The sequence below is a fragment of the Apodemus sylvaticus genome, chromosome 3, assembly GCF_947179515.1.
Source record: "Apodemus sylvaticus chromosome 3, mApoSyl1.1, whole genome shotgun sequence".
NCBI classification, from domain to species: domain Eukaryota; kingdom Metazoa; phylum Chordata; class Mammalia; order Rodentia; family Muridae; genus Apodemus; species Apodemus sylvaticus.
In genome coordinates this window covers 58,355,571-58,364,306 of record NC_067474.1, presented here as the reverse complement: position 1 = coordinate 58,364,306, position 8,736 = coordinate 58,355,571, and the positions used below count along the sequence as shown (strand labels likewise).

Below are 8,736 nucleotides of genomic sequence, written 5' to 3'. Positions count from 1 at the left end.
TGATGTTCTCTAGCTCCATCCATTTGCCTAAGAATTTCATGAATTCATTGTTTCTAATGGCTGAATAGTACTCCATTGTGTAGATATACCACATAGAGGCTGAAAACATCCAATGGAAAAAAGATAGCCTTTTCAACAAATGGTGCTGGTTCAACTGGAGGTCAGCATGCAGAAGAATGCGAATTGATCCATCCTTGTCTCCTTGTACTAAGCTCAAATCCAAATGGATCAAGGACCTCCACATAAAGCCAGACACTCTGAAGCTAATAGAAAAGAAACTGGGGAAGACCCTTGAGGACATCGGTACAGGGAGAAAGTGTCTCCGCTTTCAAAAGAGACCTTTGCTTTTGTGACATTGCATTTGAGAGGAGGGCTGCTGTGAATCTGAGGCTAGCTTGGGCTAGCTTGGGCTCAAGTGAGAACTGTCACACATACACACAAAGTATACTTTGCTTCTAGCTGTCACCACTCTTTGGTTGGAAGGCTACTTTCTTTGACTCTACCCAGTGAGTTTCAATTGATTGTTTCCGGAAAGGAAAAGGAAGATGGAGAGGGCTTAGTTAACTAGTCATCTGCCTCTTCTGTCAGAGTCTTTTCGATACTACGCTTATTTGAGGTTAATAATGAATGTTAGAGCCTATTAGGAACATTTCATTTTTTAAATTATTAATTTATTTGTGTCCCAAGAGGGAATGTATAGTGAAGCAAAACTGCCCCTTTGGTGGTCAAGTATGAAAGGAGGAAGAAGGACTGAGCTCTCTATGCCTTTGGGTTCCGACTGTCTTCAAACTCCACTTGCTCTGTGCCTGAGGGCGACTGTGAACTCCCCACCCTCCTGCCAAGTGCTGGGATTACATACACGTCCCATCACACCCAGCCAGAAAGAAAGTTTATTTCTTGTCTTTCACTTCTGCACCTCCAACTCCTGGGGGGTGGGGGGAGAGAATCTTAACAAATGTTGAGTGAGAGGAGGTCTGACAAAGTAGCTCAGTGGATAAAGGCACTTGCTACCAAGTGTGATGGTCTCTCTAGAACCCATCTGGTGGAAGAAGAGAGTGTACCCAGCAGCATACACCTGCCACACACACAAAATAAATGTAAAATTAAAAAATTTGAATGAATGAAGGAAAGGGTAGGTAATAGATTGGAACAGATACTTACTAACATTCTCCAAACTAGTTAGCTTAGGGTTTATACATAACAGATACTATGTTTCACGGTTTACATAAAAATCCACAGTTGTATCCAAGTTAAGAGGTGCCAAAGAAGAGTGAAGTATAAGGAATCAGATGCAGTTCTTGGGGTAAATGTTTCAACTACTCTATAGCATAGGGATACTATGGCTTTGCTTGTTAAAGTGCCATGGTCCTTGAAACTGCAACATCATTACCTGGGGTTGCTCTGTGCCTGAGGGCGACTGTGAACTCCCCCAAGTGCTGGGATTCTATACGCGCCCCATCACTCTCAGCCAGAAAATTTATTTCTTTTCTTTCACTTCTGAATCCATCAGATCTTCTACCTGGAAATTAGCATGTGAGTTGGGTATAGTTGAAGATCGGGGGCTGGAGAGATGGCTCAGTGGTTAAAAGCACCAACTGTTCTTCCAAAGGTCCTGAGTTTAAATCCCAGCAACCACATGGTGGCTTACAGCCATCCGTAATGAGATTCGATGCCCTCTTCTGAAGGCATCTGAAGGCGTCTGAAGACAGCTACAGTGTACTTACATATAATAATAAATAAATCTTTTTAAAAAAAAAAAAAGTCGGGAAGCTCTGTTATATCAGAATGATTCCCTTTTGGGGCACCTCTTTGCCAGTAGGGCACAGTCACCAAGAATCCTCTGTGTTGACTGCCTTCTTACTGGTGGGAGAGTGAGGATTCCCAGAATTACCACAGGCAAGAATGCAAAAGATAGATTCTGCCTGGGAAAAGAAGCCAACCCATGGGCCATCTGGGTCAGAATTGTACTACATCCCAATGTTGCTCAACGAGTTAACAGTTGCCAAAAATACACAGACAACGTACACATATGCATACATTAAATAATAACTGAAATGGGACAGAAAGAATGCTGGGAACCTTTTTCAAGTAGCAATTTAAAGTCAAAAATGTACAGTGGCCTCCTTTGGAATTAAAAGTATGGGCTATTAAAGTATGCAAAATTTACCATAAGAATCTTTAATTCTTTTAGTTCGGAAATTTAGTTCGGAAATTCCGAAATACCTGGAATTCTCTTTGGGTGTATTTTTAAGAAAAGGAACATTTGAATTTTAAGTTGGGGGTGGGGCTGAAAATTCTCACGTTTTCCAGGGCAATATTGCCATCTGCTGGTGCTTCAGGGTATCGCCGATGAGGGGGGAAATGCAAGGGAGAGCCTGGTTTGCAGGGATTGCCCAGAACTCCCAAATCAACCGTTTCCATCTTGTTTCTCTGCTTCCTTTCTTGAACCAACACCTCTCTTTTTCTCCCATTCTCCTCTTCTGTGTCTCCTCGATTTTCCCCTTCTCTTCTTTCTCAGTCAATGCGGGCTGCCAGAGCATTAAGGCTAACTTTAGAGTGGACAGCTTTTTGTTTCTTTTTTCTTTCTTTCTTTCTTCTTTTCTTTTCTTTCTTTCTTTCTTTCTTCTTTTGTTTTTCTTTTCTTTTCTTTTCTCTTTTCTTTTCTTTTCTTTCTTTCTTTCTTTCTTTTTTGTTTGTTTGTTTTCCGAGACATGGTTTCTCCGTATAGCCCTGACTATCCTGGAACTCACTCTGTGGGCTGGCCTGGAACTCTGCCTGCCTCTGCCTCCAGGTGCTGGGATTAAAGGTGTGTGCCACCTCTTTCCTGCTTGTTTTCTTTGCACAGAGCTAAATCTACTGCAGCTTCAACCCATAACTCAAGCTCTGATCTTGGGGGCCATGGAAGATAACCATGCTCTGCTGCCAGAGGCTTGCAAAGATCTCTTCCTCCTCCTCCTCCTCCTCCTCCTTGTCCTCGTCCTCCTCCTTCTCCACCTCCACCTCCCTTTCTTCCTTCTATGGTTTCCGTTCTCCAGCTTCAGCAACTCTTCCAAGCTCTCTGCTGTTCCTCACACAACAACACTTAAACAGTTCTTTTTCATCCTAGGCATCTCTGGGTACCACACACCACTATACCCAGATCGGATGCCCCACCTGGGTCAGTACCCACCTCCTGCAAGCAGCACAGAGCAATCAACCCTCTACTTCCCGCTCTCAGCCCGCTGTGTGCATTTATTTACTATTTATTTTCTGACAGGGTCTTGGTATACACCCCTGGCTGGCCTGGAATGCACTACATAGACCAGGCTGGCCTCTAAAGGGTTGATGGAATCTTGGTTTCCTAATATTTGGCTGATTGTGTTCATTTCTACATATTTACACTTCTTGGTAACCTTAGGGTAGCAGTAAACAGAACAATAACTTTTCTTTGATAGGTTCTTACTGTAAGGCTGTCCTTACCCTTACACTAAGTAGCCCAGGCTAACTCAGAACTTGAATTCCCCTTGACTCTTCTGCTGATAGTCAGGATATAGGTGTGTACCCACACTCAACCGACAACAACAAAGGTGACTTTGCTAAGTTGATGCTTTTAACTTTGTTAATGTTGTCACAACATTCTTGCAATATTAATAAAAAAGAGGATTCGGGGCCAGTGAGGTGGCTCCGTGGGCAAAGGCACTTGCTGTGAAAGGTTGGTAGCTGAGCTCAATGCCCAGAAGCCTCACAGTGGAGACAGAAACAACTGCAGCAAGCTTTTCTCTGTGTGTGCTGAGGCATGCACATGTGCACACACACATGTACAACAGTGACAGTAATAAACAAAACATGACAAAACATTTAAAATAAAACAAAGAATCAGTGCTTTATATTAAAGCTTGCTAAACATATAAGTATTCTCATTTTCCTGGCATTTATTAAGTTATTAAAACAATTACCAAAGTAACACATATTGGACGTAGACTATTATAAAACACAGAAACATGGGCTGGAGAGATGGTTCAGCGGTTAAGAGCACTGAGTGCTCCTCCAGGGGTCCTGAGTTCAATTCCTAGCAACCACATGATGGTTCACAACCATCTGTAATGGGATCAGATGCCCTCTTCTTGTATGTCTGAGGAGAGCAACAGTGTACTCATATAAATATAATAAATAAATCTTTAAAAAAGAGAATAGTTTAAAAACACAGAAATGTATGAATAATAAAATCGTAATGACCCATAATCTCATACCCCTTTAAGATAGCCATTGTTAACATTCGTTTCCTCTCTTGGGTTTATCTCTGTGCATATGCACTTTTTATTCTTTAACATGGTCTGACTATATAATCCTGCTTGGTCTGGATCTCACTGTATAGACCAGGCTGGTCTCAAATGCAAAGCAATCCATCTGCTTCTTTCTCCCAGTACTGGGATTAAATGCATGATCTACCACACCTCTGTATTAGTAATACCTCGTTGCATTTTTGTGTAATTATTATTCCACTGTATTCGTATGCTCTCTTAAAAAACAAATTGTAGTGAGAGTGGATGGTAGAACATAGGTGACATGAAAGAAAAGGGTGAGAATTCGGGAGCTAAAGGGTTACTCAGAAATGGAAACTGGGATGAGGGAAAGCATTTATTTTAACTGGTCAATAAATGCTAGAGCCTGTGATCACCAGGGAAGGGGAGAGGAGGGAGGTCTTGGAGAGAAGAACAGGGAAGAAGGGGAGGAGGTGGAGGAAGGAAGAGGAGGAAGAGTAGGTGGAGCAGAACCACGTGGCCAGGAGAAACTTTGCAAGTAGCAAAGGGTTTCATAGCTGGGGAATAAGTTAGTTCAGTGCTTGAGCTGCCCAATCTAGGCACCTAGCTTAGAATCATAGTAACTGGATTGTGTGTTTTTTATATGGGTTTTTGTGTTTTATATATGTGTATGTGTGTACATGTTCCGTAAGAGGCCAGAAGAGGGTGTAACGGCCCCTGGAGCTGGAGTTAAGGCAGTAGCGAGCTGCTTGCTATGGATGCTAAGGACCGAACGCCTCAGCATCAGTAGCAGGTGCTTTCAATCACTGAGCCATCTTCAACTGCCTCTGACTCCCAAGTGCTGCGAAGATTTTCCACTACTGACAGTCCCCCCCCCCCCAGCCCCCAGCCCCACAGTACAGGTTATTGGATTTAGTATTGGGTGTTAGTGACAGAGCCCAAGTGAATGTTAGGCAGCAATCTACCACTGATAAACCTCCCAGGAGAACCCTTGATTTGGGGGGACAAAATCTTGCTCTGTAATCCAGATAGGCCTTCAGCCTCTGATTCCCTTGCTCCTGTTTCCAGAGTGCTGTGCTTATTAACAAGGGTGGAAAACTACCACACCATGCTGGTTTTATTTTGTATGTATGTGGGCTCATTAGTCAAGAGGAAGGCACTATATGCACATACCAATATTTAAAACCTCTTGTACACACACATGTAGATTGTGTCTTTTTCTTCTCAGTGCCGTGGAGCACAGCCTCTGCTGCAGTTTCCATGTTTCAGTTGCACAGATTTTTAGAAAGAAATCGCCAGCAAGAAGAGAATGTAGATTTTCATTTTGAGATCTTTCTTCAAAGAGAAATGATATGATAGTCCCACTAAAAAAAATGGGAAGGGAGCTGATTTACAAGGTTTGTTGTTTTGTTGTTGTTCACTAACTGGATGACATGAAATATTATCTAGTTACAGAATTACCATAAAAGCTACATATGTGAAAGGGGTTCTCATTAGCGCTTGGCTTATTGTCAGAATTTTATATTGTCCTCGTTAGTTTTGATTGTAGCCACTTGGGAAGAGGGATTGCTTGCTAATTGATTTAGTAGGGCCAGTCCCTTGTGGCCTGTTCATCCCCACGCAGGCGTGAACTGAGCAAAAGAAAGACAGCTGGGCCCAAGCCAGGAGGTAGCTTTAGTTTATGGTTTCTGCTTCGATGGTGATAAGCCAAACAAACACTTTCCTCTTCCACACTGCTTTGGTCAGTTTTATCAAAGCAATCTAGAACATGTATCTTGATTTTACTGCTCGGTGGTGTTCAAGTATAAGAACTGTAAAACGTCAAGGATTGACCATCAATTGATGGTCACCAGTTGATGAATCAAGGCCTTAAACAAAGCCGAAGGCGGACACCTCCAGGCGGTAATGTCGCAAGGGACTTGCTATACGCGGTACTGGACCGTTCTGACAGTGCATTTAGAAGCCTGGGTGTCGCCTCCTGAGGTCACCCAGCTCAGAGCCCGGCGGCGCTCACCAGCCTGTCTTTATTTCTAGCTCCGGGGCAGTAACCCGAGAGGGCAACCACCCGGAGGTCAAGGTGGTCCCCACGCGGACCAGAACTCTTTTGAGGCATCGCTAAAGGGTTGAGCCCTAAAGTTTTAAGGTAGTGGCGACTGTAAACTTGATCCTGGAGACGATGGCGTGGTGGGCACACGTCGGATTTCCGACCCTCCCGTTGCTATGCTGGGATGTCCGGGCAACTAAGACGCGACGCGGGCGACGATCCGCCCAGCCACCGTTAGAACGACGGCATTTCCTACTCATTGTGAAGCTTGCCTCTGGGTTCCATTCGACTCAAATGGCTTCTTGGGGTTTCGTTTTTCTCTTTTTCCCAAACCTACAAGTTAGAAATAACCTCCAGCTCGTAGGGAGAGGAAGTCCCCGGCGCTTCGGACTCCGGATCCTGCCCGAGGAAGGTTAGAAAGTCGTCAGCGCGAGCCAATGGAGGGACTCGGGGCTAGCAGTAGTCATTGCGATTGGCTCAAGTAGACGGAAAACACTAGCTTTCTCATTCATGCTGAGTTTTGATTGGGTGTGACACAAAATAGCTTTTTTACAGGCCAAACCTGGTGTTGCTAAGTGATAAGTCCCGCCTTCAAGGGCCTTTGAGAACAATTTTACATGCTGTAAGGCAAATTGTGATTGGTCAGTGCGCTCACGGACGCTGTGCTAGTAAACACAGCCAGGGTCTTGGGACTGCGGATTGGTCAGATTTTCATGACGTCACTCCAACCATGGCCACGCCCTCCTGATGATTGGCCATTGGAGGTTTGTGGGGGCGGTGACGTGTATACCTCACATCCGTTTACTGTCAGCCTCCGCCGGGTTCTCAAAGAACCGCGCGAACGGGCTGAAGGAGCCCGAAGCGAGGGGCGGGGCGGGCGGAAGTCGCCGCCGGGAAGCTAGTCTGGACCTTCCCGCCTCCTTTCTCAGGGTCGGTCCGAGCGGAGGAGGGCCACCGCCTCCTCCTGCGAGGAGAAGGGGGGCGGAGCCCGACTCAGGTGAGGCGACCCTATCAGCTAGAGTGGCCTTGTCGCGCGCGCGCGCGGCGCGCTCACGTGCAGGCGGTTGAGCTCCGGGGAGCATCGGGGAGCGCGCAGACACACCGGGGCTGTCTGTCCACCCTGTCTGGCTGCTGAGGGGTATTGTTACCCTTCGCCTCGGTCTGGCCAGGCGGGTGGTAGCCCGGTTCTTGTGCGCAGGCGTCCCCTGTGTCCTGACGCCCGGCTGTCTGTGCGGGGTGGGGCAGGCACTGGCGCCCTGCAGGTCTCCCGCTGGAGATGGAGCCTCTCGGGATGTTGTGGGAACCCGCTCCGGATCTGCATCCTGGCGGGATGAGCCGGGGAGCAGCTGCCCTGCGGGATGGAGGCGAGTGGCTCTCTAGCTCCTGTCCTGGGTCCTCCTGAACGATGAGGTTTCGTTTCATCAGAGCAAGGCCATAAGCTGTCTGGATTCGGGAGCCAGCGGCGGACAGCAGGGGTGGAGTCAGCGTTTGGGGGATGCCTCAACTTGTTAGACAAAAGTGTTTAGTAGGCATTTATCGAATGGCCACTTCTTCCAGGCTTCGTGCGAGGAGCTGTGGGGTGCGGTGGTAAGAGACAGCGGTCCCATCTTCCCCTGGAGGACCGACTGCTTTGCACATAAACAACGGTAGAAATAAGGGAGCCGGTTAAGGGTTTCTGCTTTGTTTTTCTAAAGTGCCACTTACTATGGTCAATTTGTGTCCCAGCATCGTGGAGGATTCAGTAGGAGCCACATTTTGGTTTTTTGTTTTTGTTTTTGAGGAAAATGGGTCAAAGACTCAACAAAGTCTTGAATACCTTAGTAGTGTGCTCTCAGTCTGGTTAACTTAATAGACTTCGTAATTTCCAAAGACTGAAAGAAAAATATTTCCAAAATATGTTCTTGTACTGTTGAGTTGTAGTTCATACATTTAGGTTTTTAGAGATTGAAGAGAATACTATGCCTTACTCGTTCGTGATTTGTTTTTATATGACATATTGTGCTTTATATGGTTTTAAAAAGTGGACTGGGCACTCCATTATTTTGCCAGAGATTTTTGCTTTCATTTGCTGAAAAGTCTTGTGGTTGGCTGGAAGCTAAAGGCTTACTGGGTAAGGGAAAGGACAGATGGGCAAAGGAGAGTGTTAGAGAAAAGCTTGTAAGCTAAAGGAAGGCCTTCCTCTCTGTCCACTTTAACCCTCCTGGAAATCTCAGCAAGCTTGGGAAGACGAGAGAGACAGCTGGCCGCTGCCTGCAGCCTTGGTGACCTGCCAGGTAAGGTCAATAGATCGAGGGCTCATTCTGGGCTCTGAGGGTTTGCTAAATAAATGAACTAGGACTTTGTGAGAAGTCTGTTTTCTGAAGATTAGCTTTTTTTTTTCTTCCCTAAAGTCGGGTGAAAACAAAACTTTTTTGTCTGCTAGGGTGCTGACCATTTTTATTCTAGGTAGTT

General features: G+C 45.8%; 1 protein-coding gene across 3 annotated transcripts in view; it reads left to right on the top strand.

Moving 5' to 3' along the window:
• Window positions 1-7,098: 7,098 nt before the first annotated feature.
• The window catches only part of Zbtb5 (zinc finger and BTB domain containing 5), a 29,753-nt gene continuing 28,115 nt past the window's right edge, over window positions 7,099-8,736 (top strand). The window contains exons 1-2 of one of the 3 annotated variants that reach the window (XM_052176407.1): window positions 7,099-7,282; window positions 8,499-8,558. The gene's annotated coding sequence lies outside the window, so the exon portion shown is untranslated. The other 2 variants (XM_052176406.1, XM_052176408.1) reach the window with 2 other exon arrangements.